This window comes from Thamnophis sirtalis, unplaced genomic scaffold (assembly GCF_051295495.1).
Source record: "Thamnophis sirtalis isolate CommonGarterSnake01/CBP01778 unplaced genomic scaffold, rThaSir2_p1.2 scaffold_7, whole genome shotgun sequence".
NCBI lineage: Eukaryota > Metazoa > Chordata > Lepidosauria > Squamata > Natricidae > Thamnophis > Thamnophis sirtalis.
The window spans coordinates 13045636-13073183 of NW_028261387.1; the positions used below are offsets into that span (position 1 = coordinate 13045636).

At 37.7% G+C, this 27548-nt stretch overlaps 1 protein-coding gene across 4 annotated transcripts in view; it reads right to left on the minus strand.

Annotated features, from left to right (window-relative positions):
- The window catches only part of LRRC8B (leucine rich repeat containing 8 VRAC subunit B), a 40800-nt gene extending 13648 nt beyond the window's left edge, over nt 1-27152 (minus strand). The window contains exons 1-4 of one of the 4 annotated variants that reach the window (XM_087719333.1): nt 26931-27152; nt 20492-20563; nt 12462-12508; nt 1020-1122 (exon numbers count right to left, since the gene is read on the minus strand). The gene's annotated coding sequence lies outside the window, so the exon portion shown is untranslated. The remainder of the gene's footprint in view (nt 1-1019; nt 1123-12461; nt 12509-20491; nt 20564-26930) is intronic. The other 3 variants (XM_014062823.2, XM_014062822.2, XM_014062825.2) reach the window with 3 other exon arrangements.
- Nucleotides 27153-27548: the final 396 nt, after the last annotated feature.

The following is a 27548-nucleotide window of genomic DNA, read 5'->3' on the forward strand; positions in this document are numbered from 1 at the left end:
TCTCTCTGATGTTTCTAATAGTTTTTGAATTTCAAACATAATCTGTTGTAATGTTATGGTTTCTTCTTGGTATTGTGCCATTGTCCAATTTATAAACACTGCCACTCTAGTTGGAAAACAAAGCTTTGTTTTTCACTTCTCTCTCGCTGCCAAAGAGACATTCAAAGGGCACCTGCATAAACAGCCCATCTTATCTCTTTGCAAGCTAAAACCTTTGAAGTGCAAGGTCAAAATGATCAAAGAAAAGAGAGAGAAAAATATTTCCAGAACTCAGTCTCCAGCCTCCAAGTGGCAGTGTAACTTCTTTTCCCTCTGATGTTACTGCTTTCTTTATATTCTTTTTATATCCTCTTCATATTCCAAGCTTAAAAGAAACAAGGCTCAAAAATGGAACAAAGAAAAAAGAAGAAAAAAACCCCATCCAAGCCAGTATTGTGAAAAAAAAAAAAAAGATTTAATCCATAGGTAAAAAAAAAAAAGTAGAAGAAAAGCCAATACTTTCACTTTAAAAAATAGGAAGTGTTTGCACAACTTCCATCCATAGAAGATAATTTTTAAAAAAGGATAACACACTATCCAAAATAGCTTAAATTCGCCGCTTATTTTCTTTTCTTTACAAATTTAATTTGGTTTTAATCTTTTTTGGGCAGTCTCTTTTGTAAAAATAAAATTTCCTCACCAGATTGACACACTTTCTCTTTCCGCTTTCCTCCGGTTGCGGAGCTGTCCCGACTTCAGCAGCTTGGGGCTGCGTTTCTATCGCCGGCTAGAAGAGATTCACTTGGATCAATCAGGGACTTTGCGATGTCCCTGAGATGAGCAAGACATACTCTTCCCTGTTACCGTCTCTTCGGGACGGTTTAGGTCCAGATCGACCACCCAGCGGTAAAAGTATCGGCTGTGATCTCGGAGCTCCGAGATTGCACATTCGTATCGTTGCGACGTCAGCTCCTTCTCCCAAATAAAAAAGACTTCTAATATAAATGTGCAATGTATATGTCGGAAATATTTGTACTTACTTTCCTAACTGAATGGGATAAAACATAGAAGTATCATTTTCAATCAGGCGGTCTGCATCTTTTAAAACTCCTCAGGCACGCCATCTTCACAACCGTCTTCATCCTGAATATCAACAGACAACAGACAAGGATTCAAAACTGATGTTGCCTATATTGCAAGACATACAACCTTATACAGTACTGTATTAGTGATAACGCGTCAGAAAGAGAATCTTTCTGTCTAAGGTTATATTAGTAATTGGTTAAATAATATATGGATATATGATTAAACAGCACTGTCAGTTTCAAAGTTTAAAAATAATGTTTCTAAGTTTGCTCAATCAATTCATAGAATGCCAATGAAGGATTAAACTACAAACAGAAAATACATATGGTCTAAAAGAAAATCCAATTAAATCAAATTTAGAACATCAGAAAGTTTCTCATGCAAAATTCTTGAAATGCCAAACTTCTCCTTAACATCTCATCCTAGTTAACAAGCCATTACATTGATAACACACGTAAGAATGTATTCAGAATGCTTCCTCTCTTTTATGGCAGACAGAGTTCAGAATAGAGGTTGAACTAAAAAGTATCTAAAGCCTCTTTTGCCATAAACTAGGGACACGTCCGAATTGACTGAGTCTAGGTATTGCTTCAACGTCAAGTCTTAAAAGAAACAAAATAAAATTATAATGCAACAAAAGTTGTTCCTGAACACTTTGGTTGAAGCAATGCTAACCCGTCCATTTTGTTTAGTTCTAAAGGTTACAAAAAAAGAATAGACACATTTCATTCAATTTTATGTGTAATACAATTAATAGATCAGAACTCTTTCAAACAGCTTTTAGCTCATAAAAGCATAAAAGCACTTCAAAGTTATCTAATTGAATTGTGATTATGTTCTAAAATTGGACCATGGAATATCTAAAATGTTCTCAATAATTATCTCCTCATTTTGTTGAGCTTTAGGTTGTAATCCTATTTGCATTTATCTAGGTCACAGTGAATTCAAGCTAAGAGTATATATAAAAACTTACTTTAATATCAAGTCTACTTTTTGGTATTGGTGTCAATATGTTTTGAGATTAATCTACAAAAACTGCAAACCATAGTTAACATTTACAATGGTAAGCTTTCAGTGGCCAGCTTTCTAAGCAATATATTTTAAATATATATTGTTCACTCAAATATAGATACTACTGCCACATTTAGGAATAGGAATTTCTATATATGCTGTAGAGCAATAATTGTAAACAATATAAATTTAATTTTTATCCAAATTGCCTTTACTAAAATGATGTTTTTCTTTACTATAAAAATTATGCTATGTTCAATTATTTCCCACTTTTCATGTACTATCTGCATAACTTATAGTTTTTTATTGGATATGGTCATGGATTTGCTCTACAAACTGAGGTTACAATTCAGTATGCATTTACCTGAAACTAATTGTAATGTAGATTATTTCAGAATAGACTTTTCTGAGGGCGGTTAGGTTTTAAGGCATAATGAAGATTGAGACCATGCTGGATTGTTTGGATTAGAGGATAGGTAGGTTATTGATGTTTTATGTTGGTTTTGGAGCTGCTCATGAGTTCTTTTAGTTTTTGTATTTTTTTAAAAAAATTCTAATTGTAAACCTCTCTATAGTCTATAAGTTATATGAATAAATAAAGACATAAGAACCAGACTATCCAAGGCCCTGGAAACTCTTCTAGAAATTCCTATGTAGTTCTTGCATGGATGAGTTTCCACCAATAAGAAAGTAATGGTTGATTATTCTATTCCATTCCATTCCATCCCATCCTCTTACCCCTACCCCCATCCCCATCCCATCCACATTTATGCTTCAGCCTTCAGCCTAATAGGCTCTTGTAAAAAATGGATATAGACAGTCCTTTTCAGGTTTAAATTCAAAAAGGCATGGCATAGAAGACACCAGTAATTAATATTAATACTTAGTTATGATGGAAAAGTAATTGCTCAGTTCCTTTAGAGCCCTGCTCCTTTATTTCCCAAGACAGCCATAATCAATGGCTTCTGTCAGAGGTGGGTTCCTACCAGTTCGCACCTATTTGGTAGAACCGGTTCGTCAAATCTACCGAACCGGTTAGAAGAGGTTCCACCAGTGGACCCGGAAAGCAGGCCACACCTACAGAAGAGGTTCCAAAATTTTTTGAAACCCACCACTGGTCCTTGGATATGATTATTCTACACTATCATGCTCATATTTATAAAACTCAGTGCCTCTGTGAAAGGTAAGGATGACTACTGCGTTTGTGGTGCAATCAGAACATTGCGTGTGTTGAAGTTGTTTTAACGCAAACCAAAGATGCCTTTTAAAAAACAAGTTTACATCATATTCTTATGCATGCCAGTGCTGTGTGTGAGGTAATTTAAGGTGGTTCTGACAAGTGTTGTCGGCAACTTCATATCCAGTCACATGGGTGGCAAGCCACTCCCACAAAGGAGGCCACACCCACAGAGTAGGTTCGAACAATTTTTGAAACCCACCACTGGCTTCTGTGAGGGCGACAATGACAACTCAACGCAGCCAACTCACTGGGGCCAACTTGCTGCAGGACAAGAGTTACACTAATATCGAAGAAATGGTGGAATAGAATCATTAAAGAAAGGATACAAAAGGAGGGACAGAATGAAATGTGAATGACAAAAATGAAAATATTTTTTAAATTATTTTAAATATTTAAACTGAATTGAGTTGGTTGCACCAAGTTGTCCCGTTCCACTGTGAGGAGGGAAGTCCAGACCTGAAGGTCACAACCACAGCAAGGAGGGATGGCAGTCCAACATGTTTGCTTCTTTCTCAGAGCGCTGTTAAGCTAGAGCAGTGTTTTTCAACCACTGTGCCGCGGCACACTAGTGTGCCGTGACATAGTGTAAGGTGTGCCGTGGGAAAAACACTTTATATATAGTCAATATAGGCACAGAGTTAAATTTTTTTAACATTTTCTAATGGTGGTGTGCCTCGTGATTTTTTTCATGAAAAAAGTGTGCCTTTGCACAAAAAAGGTTGAAAAACACTGAGCTAGAGTGCTATTTCTCCTATGTTGCAGAATACTAAACTGATTGATTCTGAATTATTCCATTACTAAATTTGTTTTAGCTGGTCTTTTATTACGTATTGTTTTGATATTTGATTTAAATTACTATTAATTTCATTGAATACTACATGTGGAAACACAGGATACATGTTGAAGAAATAATATGTATTTCAAAGTTACAAATGAAAATTTAATTTAATTAAGCCCCCTTATGCTGCCACTTTGAGTACTACCTATCTGGTTAAATAAAACAGAAACATATTAATTTCTGATAACCGTTCCTACATCTGCAAAAACAAAGCGTAGAAATATGTGCATTTCATGACCTGAAAAGTTATCATTAGGCTGCTATTTTATAACATACCGTATTTTTTGGAGTAAAAGACGCACCAGAAACAAAGTTTTAGGTGCTACAGGTTGTCAGAGATTTCCTTCTCCAACACATGCATAAATACACCTGGAAACATCTACCTACCTATCTTCTCTCTCTCTCTCTCCCCCCTATCTCCCCCCTCTATCTACCTATATATCTACCTACTCTCTTTCTCTCTCTCCCTCTACCTATCTACTGTATTTCTCTCTATTTCTCTCTCTCTCCCCCTCTACCTACCAACCAACCTACTCTCTCTCTCCCTACCTATCTACTATATTTCTCTCTCTCTCCCTCCCTCTACCTACCTACCTACACTCTCTCTCCCCCTACCTACCTAATGTATTTCTCTCTCTCTTTCTCTCTATCCCTTTATCTACCTACCTACCTACCTACCTACCTACCTACCTACCTACCTACCTACCTACCTAACTGCCTGCCTACCTACCTACCTACCTACCTACCTACTCTCTCTCTCCGTACTGTATTTCTCTCTCTTTCTCTCCCTCTCTATCACTCTATCTAACTACCTACTTTTTAAACAAAAATTGCCTCTTCAAAACCTGGGTGCATCTTATACTCCGGTGCGTCTTATATTTCAAAAAATACAGTAATAAAGAGCTAAGCCACACACAAACACAACAACTGGCTATATAATCAGGGAGCAAGAGAAATAAGAAATACAGGCGACAAGATTAGATTTGTTCTTTGTTTACACAGTAATGGAAGTCTTAAATTTCCAGAACAGTGCTAAGACAATTTAATAGAAAACAGGTCTTCATATGTATTGAAAATCCTCTTTTGAGTAATTTTCCATTCCCGCAAATTTATCTTTAGTAATATTCACACTAATGCCAATTTCACTAATAGGTACCAATAAATGGAGCCAATAGGCTACCATTTAGAAATTGTGGTATATGAAGAGCAAAGATTATCTCTACATCTATTTTTATATGTCTCTCTCTCTCCCCCCCCCTACCTACCCTACCTGGCCGCATATACACATGGATTCCAAATTGCTTCATAATTATGTTATTATAACAGGATACTGTGAGCCTATGATAACAAGTTTTAAATAAAAACTGGGACAGCCAAACACAGTAACAAATAATGTTGCTGTTTCGACTATGGTAGATAAAGAAAGAACAATGGATTCTGACACGACCTCGCCTAAGCTTCACAGGATATAGTTTAGACAGCACAAAGGTGGTTAACATGATTAACTTGTCAGTCACAGAAAACAGATTTTGCAGATGGCTATCCTAGCAGGGGCTAATTCAAGAGGAAACCTTGAAGAAAGTGTATTTGTAATCTTAACTTCCACAAAACAAAGCGCACCGAGATGACATTTAATTTCTTCAAGAGCTGTTCACTGCACACAAGATTAGAAAAGTATGTGATGACAAGCCTCTGACTGCAATTGCAGAATGTGTCAACTGCTGACTTTTACTGTTTGGAGATCAACAAAATGTAGTTATCAAATCCTGGTAACTTTTATACCTCAAAATATGTAGATACGAAGAGTACATATTCTAGTCTAATATTTGACTTGTCAGTTTTTACAAAATTTATTGTAAACACGTTAAACACAGAAATGAATAAAACCTTGTTACAATTTGTTTAATATTTTATATGGCATTTAGTGGAGAATTTAATAAGATAAGGAATGGTCAATTAGCCTAAATGCTATTTAACACTTGTTCATCAAGACATTTTTAGTGATTAAAAACTATAATTCTTTGGCTGAAATTCTTGCATTATTTACTGAAATAATTCAAATACTAATTATTTGTATAGAAATGTATTGCTGAATCAATGAATGCTATACAGTACTCAAAATTGTTATTAAATGAAGGAAACACATATTCATATATACAGATATAACCTACCTAAGGAAGAGTCAGAGCCTAATTCAGTTGTGTTCAACCTGCAGCCGTTGAGCCGCATGTGACCCTGGATAGCTATCAATGGGGCCCATCAAGATTATAATTAAAAATATTTTAAAAATAAAGGAAGTTTGTTATTTATGTACAATAACTATTTGTATTTTATATATGGCCCAAGACAATTTCACTCTTCACTCATTGCAGCCCAGGCAAGGTAAAAGGTTAGCTTTTCACAATGTAAACAATGGCCTAATAAATGAAATCTGAATCCAGAGGAGGAGTAGGAATGGGGAAAGCATCTCAGAAGGGACTTTCCCTAGTTTTCTTGAAAGTAAAGGCTGGGGGGGGGGGGGGGGAGAGGGAGGTGCTTTCAGACTTGCAAGAATCTGTTACTATAATCTTACAATAAAGGAACTATTAATACTCATGATTTTAGTTGTCTGTCTAAGCTACCTTGAAGGGCTGACTTATCTCTTTAACTCCCTATACCACGGGTGTCAAACTCGCGGTGTCACACTGCCGTCATGTGATGTATCGTGATGTTTTTTTCCCTTCGTGGAGCTGGGGTGGGCTCCCCAGCTCCAGACGTGATGCATCTGGCCTGCATGCCACCAGTTTGGTATCTCTCCCCTATACTCTTTCAGGAATCTTTTTATAGTGTTGTTTTGTAGAGCTTGCAGCATTTTCCTTCATTATTTTATTTGCGTTAATGCATTGTTTCCCTTCAGATTTCTTCTTTCTGCTTGATTAGCCAAAGTACTTCCTCCCTTGTTTTTTATCAAATTAAGTTTTCCACTTTAAAAAATCCTTGCCTCACAATTTTTTGACATTTATTTAACCATGCTGGTGTTTTCATATATATATAGCTAGCTGATGAGAGCTAAATAGCTTGAAATAGATCTATACTAGCCTCCCTTTATTTATTTATCAGCACAAATATAACAAATGTAACAAAAAGGCAACAGTAAAAAAAAAAGTTGGGTTCTGTCTGGATGGTCTCTTGTGACGAGCCGAAGGAGAGAGAATGGAAGTAGTGATCTTCCTCCCATATTTGGGCATACCGGGGGTTGTAAAATCTAAATAGATACCTTTCACCTTGGCTGGCTGATAAGGAGTCGAGCTCTGTGGCTCAATGGTTAACACATCTGCCTTAGAGGCAATACAGCACAGGCTCGATTCCCAGTAAGGGTATGGCTAGCTGATGAGAGCTAAATAGCTTGAAATAGATCTATACTAGTCTCCCTTTATTTATTTATCAGCACAAATATAACATACATACATGCATACATACATACATACATACATACATACATACATACATACATACATATATATATGATTTTTTTCCGCTGATAACGGATAAGAGCATGTGGCCTAATGGCTAAGATGTCTGCCTAGTATGTAATATAGCCCAGGTTCAAATCCCAGTAAGGGTATGGCTAGCTGATGAGAGCTAAATAGCTTGAAATAGATCTATACTAGTCTCCCTTTATTTATTTATCAGCACAAATACAAATACATATACATATATATATTCATTCCACACTCTCTATGATAAATAGATACACTATATTATAAAATTATTATTTTATAATTGTTTAAATAACTTCCAATGTTTGCCTGAGGAAACATTTGTGTTCAACATTAATACAAATGCTTGAAAACAGTAATATTACAGCCTGTATTCGTAAAACTCCCTCTCAAGTATTCATCATGGCAGGGGATCTGTTCCTGAAAGGGATAAGCAAAGAATGCCAGGAATATACTCACAGCAAGCTAATCCGAGGTGTGAAGCCTATTTATTTATTTATTTAGTCCAATGGTAGTCAACCTGGTCCCTACCGCCCACTAGTGGGTGTTCCAGCTTTCATGGTGGGCGGTAGGGGTTTGCTGTAACTCTGCTTTATAATTTTTATAAAGTAAAGTTACTTCCCTACTTTATAAATCACCATTACTGTGGAACCGGTGGGCGGTTAGAAAATTTTACTACTAACAGAGATACAAAAGTGGGTGGTAGGTATAAAAAGGTTGACTACCCCTGATTTAATCAAACATGTACGAGATAACAGGTCTAAGTATAAACATGGACATGAACACAGGAAATGGGTACGAATAAATGGGGACAGTAGGACAGGGACAGTAGGCACGCTGGTACGCTTATGCATGCCCCTTTACAGACCTCTTAGGAAAGGAGTGAGGACCACGCTAGACAGTTTAAAATTAAAGTTATGGGGTTTGAGGATGTAACAACAGAGTCAGGTAGTGCATTCCAGACATTGCCCACTCTGTTGCTGAAGTTATATTTTCTGCAATCAAGTTTGGAGCGGTTTACCTTGAGTTTGTATCTATTGTTTGCCTGAGTATTATTGCAGTTGAAGCTGAAGTAGTCATTGACAGGTAGGATGTTGTAGCAGACCCTTTTGTGTACTACACTTAGGTCAGACCTTAGTCGGTGTAGTTCTATGTTATCCAAGCCCAAACTTTCAAGCCTGGTGGCATAAGGTATTCTATTGTGAGCAGAGGAATGGAATCCTCTTCTCGTGAAATACCACTGGACTTGCTGGATTGTTTTAATTGCATTAATGTCTGATATATAATGTGTATTCCAGGCAGATGAGCTGTATTCCAGAATTGGTCTGGCAAAAGTTTTGTATGCCCTAGTTTGCAGTACAATGTTACCATGGGGCAGCCCTTGAAGAGCATTCGGAGACTTCAGCTTGTCCAGAATGCAGCCGCGCGAGCGACTGTGGGTGCACCTCGGTACACCCACGTTACACCTATCCTCCGCGAGCTGCACTGGCTGCCTATTAGTCTTCGGATACGCTTCAAGGCGCTAGTCGTCACTTATAAAGCCCTTCATGGTATTGGACCTGGGTACTTGAGAGACCGCTTGCTGCCAATTACCTCCAATAGACCGATTAGATCCCACAGATTAGGCCTCCTCCGAATTCCATCCATTGGCCAATGCCGACTGGCGACCACCCAGAGGAGGGCCTTCTCTGTGGCTGCTCTGGCCCTCTGGAACGAGCTCCCCGTGGAGATTCGAACCCTCACCACCCTCCAGGCCTTCCGCAAAACCCTTAAAACTTGGCTGTTCCGACAGGCCTGGGGCTAATGAGCTTTTGTCCCCCCTCGAATGGTATGGTTGTTGTGTGTTTTAAATTGTGGTATTGTTTTGTTCGTGTTCTTTTTTTCCTTATTTGTACCCCCCCACCCTTGACTTGGGTTGTGAGCCGCCCTGAGTCCCCTTCGGGGAAAAGGGCGGCATAGAAATATAATAAATTCAATTCAATTCAATTCAAAAGAAGCTTTGCAAAATTACCCATCTAAAGCAAGTAGGCACCCTTATTGGGCAGCAGTGATACGGGAAGATGCTGCAGGCAGATGATTGCTTTAGTGACAATAATGATAAACATGATTTGAAATTCGGAGGGAGAAGGCAATGATAACCCCTCCTACATTCTACTATGAAAACCATACAGACAATCAATTTAAAGTGATTTATGATATGGGTTGGATGGCCCTCAACATGCTACTGAGGAAGCACTGTGGATGTTTTGGAGCACTAACAGTGTTCACGAAGTGACTAGATTAAAACCTTTGGGATATCTAATTGCTGATATTATCACATAGAGGGAAAAATCTGACGCTACAAATATAGAATTACATGGGATATATAGTATATTATATGCCAGTGATGGCTAACCTTTTCCGGACCGAGTGCCTAAAGTGCATGTGAATCTCTGCACCCAAACCCCCAACATGCAATGTGTGTGCGTGCCCATGCATGCGTCCAACCCCCGCATATCCCCTCAGAGCATGTGTGCACCCCCGCGCATGAGCCGTAGGGACCCGAAGACCAGCTGGTCAGCAGGAGGAAAATAATAATAATTTATTAGTGGTAAAATCAGTAATAATAGCAGAGATAAGCCTAGCAACTGGCTTTGCCACAGTTTCTACAGCACATATACACCATTTTCAAGGAGAACAGAAACAAGTTTGAAGCCCTGAACCTCTTAATCAGGAACCAGATGAACTGTGGAAATAAAATCATGGAGGTTGTCCAGGATGTGAAAAGAGACTGCTAAAGACCAAGAAAGGGAAGAAAGCAAATTGGATTACAGAACAGATGGTGGATATTGCAAACAAAGAAAAAAGCCGAGGTGGAAAAAAGTTCTCAGGAAGAAACTTAACAAAATTTCAGAACGTTAGAAGAGATAAAATCAGTATTACAATAACATCTATAAAGGCATTGAAGATGGAAATAGATATAGAGAAGCAAGGAAGTCTTGCAAAAGATCTCTGAACCTTGAAGGATATTCCAATCATGAAATAGTATACTAAAAGAGAAGCAGTAACTGAGGGTTACCCCTCAGTTATTCTTGTTGGGTATAACTACTGATTGGACTGTTATAGAGACTAACTTGATTTTGAACCTAACAATGGCAGGCAGCAACACTGTTGGTGGCGCAATACTGGAAGAAGGAAGACTTGCCTACTATTCAAGAATGGACATTAAAAGTAACAAACTTAGCAGAGATGGCTAAAATATCAGCATATCTTAAGGATCACTCAGATGAGAAATACAAATTGGAGTGGAGAAGATGGATTGATTATATTCAAAATAAATACGGGACTAAGACATTCCAGATAGCTTATGACTGAAAAAGCGAGGAACAATATAATCTGTTTAGCTTAATGTTGCTATCCTATTTCTCTGAGAATGCCTTTCTTTGGAAAAGATTAGTAAGTGGCCCAAATATTTAAGAGTTACTAATAACATTTACTTGGTCATCCATTTAATTTAGTGGCATTTATTTCTAAGAATCACCATAGTCTGATAAGAGTAAGCACTGTAATTTGTCCTAATGCTTTGCATGCCTCCTTCTATAGGAAATGGTTTAGACAGCACATCTAGCCGCACAGGACGGATATAGCCGACAACAAATTGTTCTTGACACCTGTAGAATTTGCTTGTTTTGTACTTGCTTGAAAACGCTAAGTAGGTTTCATTAGTTTCATTACACGTGAAACTTAGGAAACACGCAGTTATCAATTCTGTTATTGGTCCAGATGCATAATTTGTAACCAATGACATTTGCAATGTTTGAAAACCTCATTTGCATATGAAAGTTTATATATTCAGCCTTGCTACATAATAAAGGGGTCATGTCATTTCACCCAGAGAGATCTCGTGTCCTCAAGTTCTTTCTAGGATTAGCTTCGTGGGTGACCCCCTTTGATTGTTGTGCCCAGGTGCCGCCCTGGAGCCGTTTTCTCCAGGGACGGACTGGGGCACTAACAGCTTAACAAAAGAGGAGTTAAAGCACAAATGAAAGATGATACTAAGTTTCTTTTAGTTTATTTTAGAATATGATTGTTAAAGATTTATACCCTGTATTTGCTCTGGGAAGTTGGAGGGGGGGCTTGGGGGGGCTGGGTTCGGGTGGGGGAAGTGAGGTAAATATTTGTAAAAGCCTTTTAAAATTTTCAATAAAAAAAGAGAAGCAGTAACATATTCAAAAAAAAAAATCAAACAAAAATGGAAGAGTACTGAAATGTTGTACAACAAGTGATGCCAGTATTCAACAGACGATATCCCCTATTTACAATATTTCTACAACTAGAAACTGAAATTAGATCAGCAATCTGGTCACTACACAAATTATCTGAATAAATATTAATATTTGGTAAAGAAGAATAAATAAAACTCTAATCAAACTATGCCAGAAAATCAGGAGAATGACAGGTTGGAAGAGGTCAACCCATATACCAATAACAAAGAAAGGGGACTTAAACAGAATGTGCAATCTATCATACTAGATTCTTAATTTCACATGCTGGCAAAATAATGCTCAAAATTATTCAATGCATAATAAAGTCCTGCACAGAAATGCAGATGCCGATGTTCAAACTGGCTTTAGAAAAGGCCAAAGAACTTGAGACGTTGCTGACGCATGCTTTATAATCGAGGAAGCAAATGAATATTGTTAAAAATTCAGCATGGACTTCATTGATTATAGAAAAGACTTTAATTTTTAACTTTGAACTCTGCTTATATCTAGGCATATAATTTAAATTAATCTATTAAGCAAACAATAGTTAAGATAGCCAGGTAAGTTAATTAACATGTTCTTACCTGCCAATTGCCAGTCAGATATAATTCCTTCTGGAGCTTGACAGGTCCTGCAGAGACATTGTTGAAAGAGTTACTGCATATTTACAATACAAAATTATAGAACAAGAATAGCTTATGAGAGTCGTGTAGTCTGAACTCTCTAATTATGGTTAATAAGATTTAAATACCAATCTCAGCATGTCTCAAAAATATTTAATCCAAGGCACCATCTAGTGGCATGGTTTAATCACAGCATTTGTTTCTGCTAAACCTTAAAACTCTTATTTCAATTCTAAAACACTTTAAATATACTGTAGATTAAGTACCACTGCATTTCTATCACACATACAGCTCACAACATACAGCCAGCTGTATCCAAAATATAGGGAAATAGAAACACTCTACCAGTGTCAAGCACGTTATGACAAATTTTTAAAAGTCTGTTCTAAGTGGATATATGAAGCTACTGCTTCAAACTGCCAACCTTATTAACTAATTCTTATTGACAGTGGCTAAACCATTTTTTGTATAGTACTCTGTGACTGAGCAGAATTGATAAACTTGTTAGCAGATCTATTAAAACTCTTTTAGAGAATTTACTTTATATGCTGTTTCCTGTACTAGTCAATATTTATTATTAGATATTTACTGTTCAATAAAATTTCATCTTAGATTCGCTGTTGTTTTATTAAGTTGGTAAAACATCTAAAAACTGCTTAAAACGTTTTTAAATTGCCAATTTAAAATAAAAAAAATATTTCTACACTTATGCCCACAGTTTTGTATCACTCTCCAGTGAAGTGGGTTGTAATTCATAACAAAGGTTCAATTCTTTAAAATTACCACATCATTCTTAGTTGTTTCTCTATTTTGAAAAGTTTAAACTGCAATAAAAGAGAGCATAGTTCTTGTTCATTCAAAAGATTCCTATTTTAGTAAAGAAATTATTTACAAATATTATTATTGTAGCAGCCCAACATTTTTGCAAGAAACATAGTGTAGGCTAGCATAAAATTTGGTGTCAGAATGAGCCTGGCAATAGGAAAGTGTTTTCATCTGTGTGATTCAGATATAAGGATAATTATAACAGCAAAGTCAGTTTGGTCTAGTGGTTAAGACATTTAATTAGAAACCAGAAAATTGTTGAGTTCTGGTCCCCACTTAGGTATGAAATATTGGCTTTGGGTCAATCACTCTTTCCTAGCCTAACTCACCTCACAGAGTGGTTGTTGTGGAGAAAATAGGAGGAGGAAGGAGTATATAGAGTTAGGCTTGAGTTATCCATAAAAATAATGGGGAAAAAATCACCTAAAATAAAAGTAAACATCTGAAACAGAGATAGTATTCAGCAGGTTCTGACCAGTTCTGGAGAACCGGCAGCGGGAATTTTGAGTAGTTGGGAGAATCGGTAAATACCACCTCTGACTGGCCCCGCCCCCATCAATTCTCTGCCTCCCGAGTCCCAGCTGATAGGGAGGAAATGAAGTTTTTGCAGTAACCTTCCCCTGGAGTGGGGAGGGAATGGAGATTTTACAGTATCCTTCCCCTGCCACGCCCACCAAGCCACGCCCACCGAATTGGTAGTAAAGAATTTTGAATCCCATCACTGATCTGCAACCTCATTTTCTATTAACTTATAAAATACCATTGCCAATCAACTAAAAAGTGCCCTAGACCAGAGATTCTCATTCCTGGGCCACGGGCTGGTACCGCTCTGTGACCTGTTAGGAATCAGGCCGCACGGCTGGAGGTGAATAGCGGGCAAGTGAGCAAAAAAGACACCATCTCCCTCACCTGGCCTGTGGAAAAACTGTCTTCCACAAAACCAGTCCCTGGTGCCAAAAATGTTGGGGGCTCAAGATTTTAGTCTTCTGATAAATTTTAATTTTGGCCTCCACTCAAAACTTCATCAAGGCCTTCGCAAATCTTCTGAGACCAACAGGAATCAAAGTTAATACAGTTGCTTCGGCTCCATAAAGTGAAAACAAATTTATCTCTCCGCTTAGGGTGGTGAAAGTCCACATTTGTTCCGTAACTTAACAAGTCAAACACAGAAAAGTTAAATAATGATGGGGCTAAAATTCAACCAAGCTTAACTCCATTTTTAGTGGATGCAGCAGATGTTAAATGACCCTGGGGAACTGCCTCTGACTTTAAGCATCATGAAGAATGCAACATAAGAATAAACCTTTTGACAATCAAAGAAGCTTTCAGCTTCTTCCAGACTTACTTTGATTAACCCAATCAAATACTGGCTATATTGAACGAGACTGTGGATGAGGAAAGGTATTTTGCTATTAAATACAGGTAGCACACAATTTACAACCAACTTAATTGGGACTGGAATTTCCATTGCTAGGCAATGCTGTTGTAGAGTGAGGTGTCACATGACAATTCTGGAAACTGTCATTAGCCAAGAACCCTGGGTCGTTAATTTATGACCACTCCAATCCAAGACCATTCCAGGCTTGGTCTCTTGTATCCCTGAGCCTCAGTAAGGGAAGGGACTGGCTCCACCCTTCTCCACCCTCACACCTTCTCCCCAGTTTTGCTTTTGGGGGCACCCTATCATGCAAGGCAGCAAGCAGTCCCCAACTGTCCAATTCTGGGACTGCTTATTAGACCTTGGAAGCCAGTTACCCCAAGCCAGTTGTAGATGCCATTGCTACCCTGCACTCCGAGAACACCACTGCCCTACACTCTATACTGCCCCATATGACGTTTGTCGCCTTCTTGCTCCTGCTGCCAAATGAGGCTTAGTCGAGCGCGGTTTTGTCATGCCACGGTAAGTGTGGGCTGCCAAGCTCCCCAATCTTGATCATGTGACTGCAGGGGCACTGCAGTGGCTGGGCACAGGTTATAAGTTCAGTGCTGGCGTAACTTTGATCAGTTGAGGGCTACCTATTTTGGAGGACACTACGTTGATCAATAGTGCAGCAGTCCTCCTGGAAGCCAACCAGTTCCTCCAGCAGATTTTATCTGCTCCCTAACCTTCTAATAAATATATTGCACTAAAGACGTTGCATGGGTTGTATTAACTGATTAACCAGTGATTTGTTGCAATAGCTCTCCTCTTTCAAATTAAGACTATATGTGCAAACTTCAAATCCTCAATATCCAATCATGCTTTCAACTAAATATTAACAGTGCAGCCGTGATAGCTGCCCATTAGTCTGAATTATTAATTCAGAAGGAATTAAGTCTCTGTCTGCACTCTTCCCTTATCATAATTGGACAATTAGGTCATTAACCTCTGTGGAGGCTTGCAGAAGATAAAGTTGATGGAAATATGCAAGAACTGTTGCCAGGGTGACAAGGGGTAAAATGACATGTTTTAAATCCACAACAGAAAGATAATATCTGGGAGCAGTTCAGACAGATACCTCCCTAATTCACTGAACTATAAGTATGAGGAGGAGGTACAACATAATTAGACTTGCAAGATTCTATTATTATAGCCAATCCCAAGAAAAGTAGTTTTAGCTTTTTATTCAATTGTACCTACTGGGGCTGACAAGACCAAACTGTCCTTTATACAGTACCTACATTTTCTGATTCGTCATTATATAATTATTTCTCTGAAGCCTCAGATGAAATGCAGTGATAAACAGGAAATGGGGCATTTTGTAAGTGGTTTGCTGCAATGTGCTGAAAGTGAAATGACTTCTATTGCTTATATAAGATATGACCCAGGCATCCTTAATGGAGATGCTTAATATAATATTTATATTTGTATTAAAATCGCCAACTATTTTTGAGGTTCCTCAAGAGGTGGAATAAGTTTTATCTGGACAAATATTGAATTATATGGAATGAGAAAACATTTAAATCTTCAGTTCCAAAGTGTAGTAAGGAATAAAGGAACAGAAGTGAAGGAAACATAATAGTGCTTATTGAACAAAATAAACCATACAATGCTGTAAACTGATTGCATTTATTCATATGCAGGTTTCATCCAGAAACTGCAATAAATAATCAAAAGTAATAAAGAACTGGAGTAATAAAAAGAACAGAGATTTCTCCACATATATGTTACCAGTTTGCCAATTTCTTCATAGGAATAAAGAAATAAAGGAAACAAGAAAAATAACCTCTAGAGATAGGATAAACATTTACAGTATATACATTTACATACCTAAAGCTGGGATGTACAAAATATTTGGAACAGAACTGATCTGAATACATTCAGAATACATTCTGAATGAAAAGTGTCTGTTCTGAGCTTTTGGAAATATTTTGGAAATATTTTGGAAGTATTTTGACCTCAAAATGAATGTTATGTACTGAGGACATAATATCAAAGTCCTCTAAAATGAATATTTCCAACAAGCTTTAAAATTCCTGAAGAGGTTACTTCTAGATGTCATTATGAGAAAGTTTATTACTTTATACAGACTTAGACTTACAATTTATTACCTGTTAAGAGCTAGTATTTGTGGTTGTTCACCATAGACTAGAAGATGCCCCATCTAGGACCATATTAATAATATGATAAATATGATAAATAATTTTGCTGCCAAACTGTCTACACCGAAAGTTTATTATCTAGTAGTCTGGGACATTAAAAATATACGAGTTAATCAATGTAAAAGGCATTTGGGCAATCTTGATCAAGGAAGAATGTACTAAATATAGGAAATGCACCAGCTTCACAAGCAAGTGGGCGCACAGCTCTAGGAATAGCTCATCTGGTCATTAGTAAAGGAAGTCTTGCAAACACATATATTACAGTTCTGTAAAATAACTGAAATGTGTTAAAAGTGGAGTATAAATTTATTAACGTAAAAACATGGAATAAATTTGCTTCTATTATTTCTGACAAGGCAAAATATATTTTTAGTCTTTGTGTACAAGTAGACAAATAAGTTATTTCTATAATCTGTATATTTTTGTAAGTGTGCTAGATTATGCTCTTTACTGGGCAAAGTTAGGGATTACAGGTAGTCCTTGCTTAGAAATCACAACTGGGATTGGCAATTTCAACTAAATTCTGTGGTCACTAAGTGGAAAAACATTTGACCACAATGGGCTAACAATGTCACTTCCCATTTGGTCAGTAAACGAATCATTCCCGTAATTAAGCAAGACATGACCACAACTTGAAATTTTACCTACATCTTCTTTATTAACCTTGATTGTCAGAAGCTGTTTGGGAAAGACACAAATGGTGATCATGTGGCTACAGGATGCTCTGAAGGACATAAAGGCAAGAATAGGTTGTGCAGTTTTACACTGTTGTAACTTCAAATGGTCATTAAATGAGGCAGTCTGCAAGCGAAGACTACCTGTAGTTGTATTAGATTATGTTCTTTATTGGACAGATTACAGATTAGTTTCTTTAATCATCAGACTTAAAGGGTATTATAGATGAGAAAGTATTAATGTCCATCTGCAATCAGAATCCAGGTAAACAGTACCAGATTGCACTATGTCGCTATAGTTTAATACAGTATATAGAAATGAAGTAGCATAGTGTCTAGATATACTATGTTTCTTGACTTAACTATAATTCATCAAGGAAATTCATCAAAGAAAAATTAAAATTCATCAAGGAAATTGTAAGCATTGCTAGGAATAATATTAAAAAAATAGTTATCTCTTCCAACCTTCTATATTTTAATTGCATTCCTGTTCTTACTTAGCTTGACTCAGAGCAGTGGTGTCAAACTCAATTTCATTGAGGGCCACATCAGGGCTGTGGTTGACCTTAGGGAGCTGGGTGGGCATGGCCAAATGGGTGGGTGTGGCCATCTTGACGCCACTCCCCAAACTGCTGGCATGTTTCCTCTTCGCACTGGGTAGACCGGGCCAAAGCTACGCTGGCCCGATTTTTCCTTTTTACATTGGGTAGACCAGGACAGCCCTGTGGGCCGGATCCGACCACATCAAGGGCTGGATGTGGCCTGTGGGTCTTCAGTTTGACACTCCTGATTTAGAGATTTGTGTTGTTGCTTATAAATACAGTTTGACAATCTGTATGGAATTAAACACATTTCAAACTTCAGCTACACACGCTAATTTTTTTCTTAAAGTTTATCTTATAAATAGACAACAGCACATATTTGTTTCAGTTCAATATTTCATATTTTTCAAGCATATTAGGCAAATAGTTGCATGATCCCTCTTTCTTTGCCATGCTTAGTTTTGCTGGCAGACTGTTAAACAAAATAACATTTGCTAAGAAAGGAATGTTTGATGAGCATGAAAATAAATGTATTGTTATACTGTAATTAGCATGGGGAAATGTTATGCTGGCCATAGGATTCTCCCATATTTATATTTCCTCCACTTCCTATTCAGTTGAATAATAGGTTCTTTATTATGTTAATATGTGCCATCAAGTCAGTGTCAACTCTTGGTGACCACAAAGCTATTTTCCCATGATGACTGTTGTGACTCAGCAGAAGTTTGCTGTGAGTTGAGTCAGGATGCAGGAATAACAATGTCGTTTTCTGGAGATAAAAGGACTGATGGTGCCACGCCCTGGTTGCAGAAGTCAACGTTCATTCATTCGTTCGTGGTTCGTTGTTCATCGGTTGTGGGTTTGTGAGAGGCACTTGGATAAGTGATTTGCTTTCTGTAACCCTGATTCGAAGAGACACTTGGATAAGTGATTTGCTTTCTTTCTGTAAACCTGGTGTTGCTGTTATTAGCTCTTTGTTTTTGCATTCTGCTGCGTAACCTTTTTTGCCAGAGATTTTATTTATGTTTATTTTTGGGCTTGCAGCTAGCGTGAGCCAGGATTGATAAAGTTATTTCCTTTTAAGTCTGCCTGACTGTCGTCTGTGATCGAGCGAGGAAGGGGGGTCAGAACAATGACCTATCCCTAACATTCAGGTTTTCCAGTGGTGTACCCATCACCACAGTAACTGAGTCCATCCACCTCTGCTAGCTGGTCTTCCTTTTCTCTTTCCTTCCACCATTCCCAGCATCAGAGCCTTCTGCAGAGAGCTAGGTCATTGCATAGTGCGCCTGAAGTATAATCATTTGAGTCTGATCATTTGTGCCTTAATGAGAACTCTGGTTTGAGTTGTATAATTACTTGTTGGTTTTCTTGGCTCTCCATGGATTCTTGAGTCTTTTCCAACACTCAAACTCAAAAGTGGCAACACTCTATCTGGCTTCTTCAACCTTCTAATTTCATTTCCATAAAGTATCACATGGAATATCATTCCCTACGCTATTCTGATATGTGTACGGATAGATTACACCAAGGCATACAAATATCCTTGCCAAGGCCTTCATGATTACAAAAACAAGTGCTCATTTTACGGCATGTTTCTTAACTGCTTGTTTCATTATTGTTGAGGGTTTGATGTCTCAAGAAACTATCTACCATTTCAAAACTACACTCAAGTTCTTTCAATCTATTTCAGCCTAATTTATATTCTGCATATGGGTTGAATAAATAAGAGTAGACAGCCTTGTTCCGTTACTCTGCCTATTGGTTTCACTGTGTTGTACTGTGGCTTCCTGATCAGTATATAGCTTTGTATAAGGACAAATGAGATGTTCTAGGATTTCCCATTTTTCCAAGCACATTCTAAAAGCTTGAGGTGAACAACACAATTGAAAGCCTTTTAATAATCAATGAAGCACATACTAATTTGGATTTGGTTCCTTTGCATTTCTCAATTATCTAGCATGCATCAGGAATCATGATTACTGTTTGTGGGTCTTTTCTAAAGCCAGTGTGAAGGTCAGGCATCTCTTTTTGATGACCCTAAACATTATTTTGTTAATATGTGAAATTAATAGTATTATAAGATAGTCAGCACACTCTAGCAAGTTTCCTTGCTATTGGTATTGCATCACAGAATGGCCACTGCGTCATTCTCCAGGTTTGCTGGCATATCTTGGTTAGAACTTTAATGCTTTGAGTAAAATTGTGCTTAGTGCTATGTATGGAATTGTTGATCTTCTCTGTCCTGACAACCGGAGATTGTAAAAAAAAAAAGGGGGGTTGGCTCTTAACTAAATCTAGCAACTTTTATTGTGTTACTAGACAACCTTTAACCTGTTGGGTCATGCCTGTAGATATATTTCCTTACCTTCAATAATTACAAAACGTCTAATGTACTTCTTCACTAGAACAGTTGGGATGTATTCAGAGATGTATCTGCCTGGAAAGCAATCCACACAATCAGCAGCTCAGGAAAATGTTTTATGATATTTTGTATTATGTCATAAACTATTTTAAGATAATTTTATGTCATAAACTCTTTTATAAAATTTACTGAATTTCAATTCCACAGGAGTCATGGGTTCCAGATTTTGGACACATTCTGAAAGTTATCCTATGTAAAATACTGTGGCTCAAAAATTATTGTCCTAAGATTCACTATTTCATCCAGTTAAAGGTTATAGAAGCAAGAGTTTTAGTAATATACAGATTTTACTTTGACTCTCCTACCAGTTATTATATATTAATATCACTACTAAACTACAAAGAGTCATTTTCAGTTCCTACTGTCTCCTATGTATATATATTTCAGAATATTATGCACAGAGATGAAATGCTACCGGTTTGCACCAGTTCGTGTGAACCGATAGGGACATTGTCATTGGTTCTGCAAACTGGTAGTAAAAAAAATCCTTTAAAAAGTGGGGAAAAATGGTTCCCATGATTGCACGGCACAGCTGAACCTTTTTTCCCCCACTTCTTAAACCATTTTTTACTATTGGTTTGGGCGAATAGGCAGTAAAAAAATGCTTTAAATTTTTTTAAAAGTTGGTCACACCCACCAAGTCACATGACACCCAAGCCACGCCCACAAAACCGGTGGCAAAAAAAAATTACATTTCACCACTGATTATGCATGTTAGGGATTTATTTGCTAATCTTATAAACTGCCACTGTTATACTAACTCAATTCTAACTGAGACATTTTTTAAAGAATCCCTTTGGTTAAAAGTTGAATATTAGGGAGCACTTCACTAAATATTTCATAAAACAACTTACAGAAAAGCTTAGCTAAAAGACTGACCATGATTAAAGGAAGTTGTTGCTCATGATAAAAAGAGGCACAAAGCCATATGTAGCAACTCTATAATGTTAATTCTGCTTTTCTACACAGGTATTATTCAGAAAGGTTAAGAATATGACAAGTTTTATACTAAGATTTATTTCAGAGAATTTTTCACCTTAGGTTTAAGCATTTCAGGATGAAAGCATTTTCAAGCATATTCCTAACCTTTCTGAATGCATTTCAGGATGAAAGCATTTTCAAGCATATTCCTAACCTTTCTGAATGCTTATGAAAAAAGCAGGAAATACAGTATGTTCAATCAAAAATATAATTCTTTTTTCTACTTGGTTCATTGTCATTCTATCAGTCCAGTCACTAGTTAAAAGGTTCCCAAATCTGTTCATTTAATTTAGATTTTATTCAGCTTTCTTGGTCATTTTCAGCTTGACTGTGTATTACAAATTACTTTTTTCGTGTATAAAAAACAGCATGTTCACTTTATAATCTATCTACATGGTAATAATACTAGTGCTTAGAATTACATGCAACAAAAGCATATTTTATGGACAGAGTAGAGAAATAGTATTGATCTGGCAGAAGAAAGGCCATTGACATATACAACACTTGCATTACTACAAATAATAAAATAGGAAGAAGTAGAGTCCATCTGCCTATTTCTTACCCTAAGAATGATCATCAAAATAGGTTCAAACGTACTTTTCCATTATCAACAGCAAAAGGCAGCAGTTAAATAAAACCCAGCTTCAAAGTCTTTGCTGGCATATCATATAATTCCATTAAGTACAAGAAGCAGGACCTATTCTATTGTCGTAGCCAAATATTGAAATGTTATCTCAATGTTACATCTATAATTTTTAATATGCAGCAACATTCAGCTTTGTCTTTAAAGTTTTTTAGCCCAGATTTTTTTTAGAATTGTTTTCTGATAGTTTTATGTAATCATAGTTATATTGCAAATAATACTTGGTGTCTTGAGTAGAATCATATGCAAGTATATATGCATATATGTATTTATTTGATAAATAAATGACACAATAAGTTTGATGTCAGCAAAAACAAAACAAGAATCCATCTATGTAGAAGTTTCAGGTTCAAAGAAGATGCTCCTACACTCAACAATTAGCCAACTGGAAGTTATGATCATAATAGATAGTCCTCAACTTACAATAGCTCATTTAGTGACTGAAGTTACAACGGCATCGAAAAAAAGCTACTTATAATTGTTTTTTACACTTATGAACGTTGCAGCATCCCCATGATTACATGATTAAAATTCAGATGCTTGGCAACTGACTCATATTTATGATGGTTATAGTGACCCGGATCACTTAATCACCTTTTGCAACCTTCTGACAAGGAAAGTCAATGGGGAAGCCAGATTCACTTAGGAACCAGTTGCTACTAACTTAACAACTTAGCAGTGATCCACTTAACAAATGTGACAAGAAAGATTGTAAAATGGGGCAAAAATCACTTAATAAATGTCTCAGGAACAGAAATTTTGAGCTCAATTGTAACCCGAAGATGCTTGTAATCATGTCCTAGTCGTTTTACTTAAATACAAAATTATCAGGCCAGTTTTATTCCCTTTTATTATCTTCTTCAGATAGATCTGAAAGGCACTTCAGAAAATATGGTTAGATATTGTTGGAATTCAACTAAATGAGAAAGCATGTCAAGAATAATAAAATGCTTGGCATGGGTGGAAGATAGATGTATTTGCAATTGTCACCTAGGAAAGACATTTTACTCAGATGGCACTATGGCTTTTAGTGTCTATAAATTCTAATCACCAGTTAGCTTTCTTCTGGGAACATTTCTTTCCAAATAAGCAGTAAATGCCACATTATGCCAAGCTAACAGGCTACCCTTTTTCTTAGCAATGTTCTTTCTGACCCAGCAGCTGACTTGTGAATTTTTCATATCAAATATGCCTGATTTACAGGTTCTGAACCACTATATACACAAATGGTAAAAAAATATGTAAAAGTGTTTATGTTGGAATTGAGTATTCAAAGCATCAGGGATGGCAATTATTATTTATTATTATTTAGCCTTTGATGAGAACATGACAGAAGAGAAACAAATATGAACAGAGATCACATAATTATAAGTAAAACGTCTATTGGGGTATGGTAGTGGTCTCATAACTAGATGTCCAGTTCAGCTACCAAAACCATCACTTCTGGTGTTGTTTCATGAATATCTTCTAGGAAATCAAGAGAACGCACGTTGTGGGCAATCTTGCACAATAAGTTTAATAAGGGGGCAACAGTCACCCGTATCCGTAGTATTCCTCAATCGACACGTACTCTCTGGGCAGTGCTAAATGGGTGACAATGACCAGATGCAGCCATACTGCTCTTTTGGGCCTCGTGACCATGATAAACACAAGTGCATAAAATCAAATAGGGTTGACAATAAAAGGCATAAATAATGTTTCTCTTATTCTAGCGCCTATTAAGATAAAAATATATGGATGTAGGAATTTAAAGAAGGTGATAGAGGAGGAAAACATTACTGGAGAATTAATTCCTGATCTCATGCAGAATAGCAATTACAGAAAAATGGAATAGACACATTTTTTTTATTTCCTTTAATTACATACACTTTAGGATGGAGCAGTCTTTGATTCTAATGGACTGTGAATCAAAAATGCTTTGGGATGATGCTTAATTCTCCAGAGAGTAAAATAATTTTCAAAGCATTTTTGAGAATTTTGATAAAACTATTGGCTGTTTTATACTGAAAGTATTGATTGGCGTTAGATATTTATCAGTCATAAATTACCAGCAATAGATTTTAGGTGGAATAATCTTTACTGCAATGAAGTCTAAATTGTTCACTTTGTATCAGTTCTCTAATTACCAAGAAGCATTTAAAAATCAGATAGAATGTCAATGCATTTGAACATCAAATTCACCTAATTAAGACTTGGACTAGGATTTTTAATCTTATTTGAAGGATTTTTAATCTAGCAATTTATTTAGCCATATCTTGGATTTACTAGAGAAATAAAAAATGAACAAAGCTTCTAATTTAAAGTATTGATATTTATTATTATTCCTTCAATAGATAAATATTAACATAAGTAGCTTTGATCCTTGGACCCAGAAAAGAGATAATTTTTATAATAGGATTCCTGCTGTAAAGGACTCCTGATAGCTTATTTCTTAAAAATATAGAAAAGAGGTAATCAAAAATGTGTTATCAAAAATCTTAATTACACAGTTAACTATGTGGCTTTTGGACAATCTCTCTCTGGCCAACCCCTTCACAGGGTTGTTGGGAGAAAGAAGGGAATCCTATGTATGCCACCTCGAGCTTATGAATAATAGGATATAAATCTAATAAATTATATTGATATAATATATATTAATATTAATTATATTAAAATCTAGCAATCAAATATTGCTGTTATTTTCATACAAAATCTTTATTACTGTATGCCTCCCAGTCACTGTGTCAGGCAGCCATATACGTTTAATAAATATTTTACAGTTTACAGTTTTAAGTCAATTATGACTCAGAAAATCATAACAACTACATCAGCTATAATAACCGGAGACAAACTATTGTGTGAACCCAGTTAAGACAACATGCCCAGCTCAAAGTATTAGATATTACATAAATTTTGATCATAGTATATTAGCAGGGAATGTCCCATTCAAAACAAATTAATCCAGTCAGTAAAAAAATAAGTTTTAGCTTGCCTTCTTTCAACAATCAGGAGTCTACGGGCACCTTTTCCAACTGACAAGTTTGAACAGTTCACAAAAGCTTGCGCCTTTTTGGCGAATATATATTTTAGTCGGAAAAGGTGCTAGCGGGCTCCCACTTGATTTTGAGTTGCTATAAACAGGGCTCTTCCCCAGCGCCTGTGATCAGTAAGGACTTTGTCTAAAATACAAAAAACACTCCAAATTGTGACGGAAGCATGTTTATATATATTTGGTATGTTTTAAAAACAAACATTCTCAGGCCATGAAAGCTGCTTCTGCTATTGTAAGAAATGGCTGTCTTCACAGCATGGCCTCACGCTTCTGTTGGTAACAAATAACTCTGATAAGTGCTTCTCTGTGATCTCTGTTAGTAACTGGTCTCAGCCACTTCAGAACCAGAAAAGCAGAAGGTGTTTTTTTTTTTTGTAGCAGCAAAGGAGAAAGTTTTTTTCATGAAAGCTAATTCCTCCCTTTTTAAAAAAAACCCCACCCCTTTTTCAACCTACCGTCCACACTTATCAGAGCTGAAGCAACCTACGCCAGGTGTCTCAATGCTGTATTTGTATCCCACCCTTTATTATTTTTAAAATAATCCAAGACAGTGACGATAGCTAATTATTCCTTCCTCCACCTAGTTTTCCCCACAACCACCCTGGGAGAGGAGTTGGGCTGAGAGTCTCAAAGTCACCCAGCTGGCTTTCATTATGCCTAAAAGGGGGGACTTGAACACACAGGCTCCTGTTTTTCTAATCCTGGTGCTTTAACCACTAGATCAGTGTTTTTCAACCACTGTGCCGCGGCACACTAGTGTGCCGTGACATAGTGTAAGGTGTGCCGTGGGAGAATTACTTTATATATAGTCAATATAGGCACAGAGTTAATTTTTTTTAAACATTTTCTAATGGTGGTGTGCCTCGTGATTTTTTTCATGAAAAAAGTGTGCCTTTGCACAAAAAAGGTTGAAAAACGCTGCACTAGATCATACTAAACTATGAGTATGAGTATGAGTAGTTTATTTATATGCCGCCCTTTTCCCTGGGGGGGACTCAGGGCGGCTTACAATTCAAAAGGAGGGGAAAACAAACAAATTAACACATAAGACAGCACATCATTAAAAGCACAACATTCATACAATTCGGGTGGGTTACGGGCTTTAACCCCAGGCCTGACGGGATAGCCAGATTTTAAGGGCTGTGCGGAAGGTCTGGAGGGTGGTCTTTAACTAGTCTTTAATAATTCACCAGAAGTTGCGACAGGCAAGCCATCAAAAGTAAAACCATCTCCATTCGCTGGAAAGTCTATGGAGATTCTCAGTCACCCAAGTCATGGTTGTTCCAAAGGTGTTTTTTCAAGAGGCAACTGGGCTTTCTTGGATTTTCTTTGAGAAGACCTTTCGCTTCTCATCCACGAAGCTTTGAAGAAGCCAAAGAAAAACAAGTCCAGTTTTTCTTCAGAAAAAGGAAGTCCAGTTACCTCTTTAAAAAAGCACCTTTGGGGTTCGCTGGAAAGGGAAAGGCACTTAACTCATGCCCAGATCCCTAAGTTTTTAGACGCCAGGAAGGAGCCGGTTTGACAGCTTAATAAAGCGCGGGGAAGAAGAAGAAGAAGGGGGGGAAAAACACCACTCGTTGGGGATTGAGAAAGACTTACAAGGGGGAGAGGTAGTCCATTTCTCCACCACCTCCTCCCACAAGGGTGGGAGATGCCTGCAGAAAGAACAAATGTCAGGAACTTGCACTAAGCTCCCCCACCTAAGAGAGAAAGGGCGGAAACTCAACCTTTAAGCGTCACGCCGCAAACGTCAGGTGAGCCTTCTCAGGTCCGGCGCCTTCTCTTCCAACTGCCCCGACTTCCACTCTCGCTTACCGTCGATTCTAACCGCCGCCTTGCGACACCCGGACAAGCCTGCCACCGGGCGCGCACGCACGCTTGGGCCGCCCGGCTCCTCCACGACGCTCTCCCACGGCCGCCGAAGGGCGAAAGGAAAGCGAGCCGCCGAAGAGAGGGGGTGGGGGATAAATTAAAAGCAGGCGGGGCTTAAGAGCCGGCTTCGACCAGAGGCTCGGCGGCTCAGACTCCGCCCTATTCCTTTGTCACGTCACCGTCCGCCGTCCGCCAATGGGATTCTCGCTGGGGGAACCGCTGACTGGGCGCAAAGGGAAGCGCGAGGCAGAACCCGCGGAGGCGGGGGGAGGGAGCGGGGGAGGAGGGAGAGGGGAGCGAATAATAAAAGGGGCGGGGCCGAAGGGAGAAAACAAAAGGGAGTGTTGAGTTTTTTCTTCGCCTCAGAAGTGAGGCGGCTGCGGATGTCGGCCCCGTTTCGCCTTCGCAAAAGCGGGCGGAGCTCGAACGCGCTTGAAATGTCCTGACATGACCTTATCAGTTCTTTTTGTTGT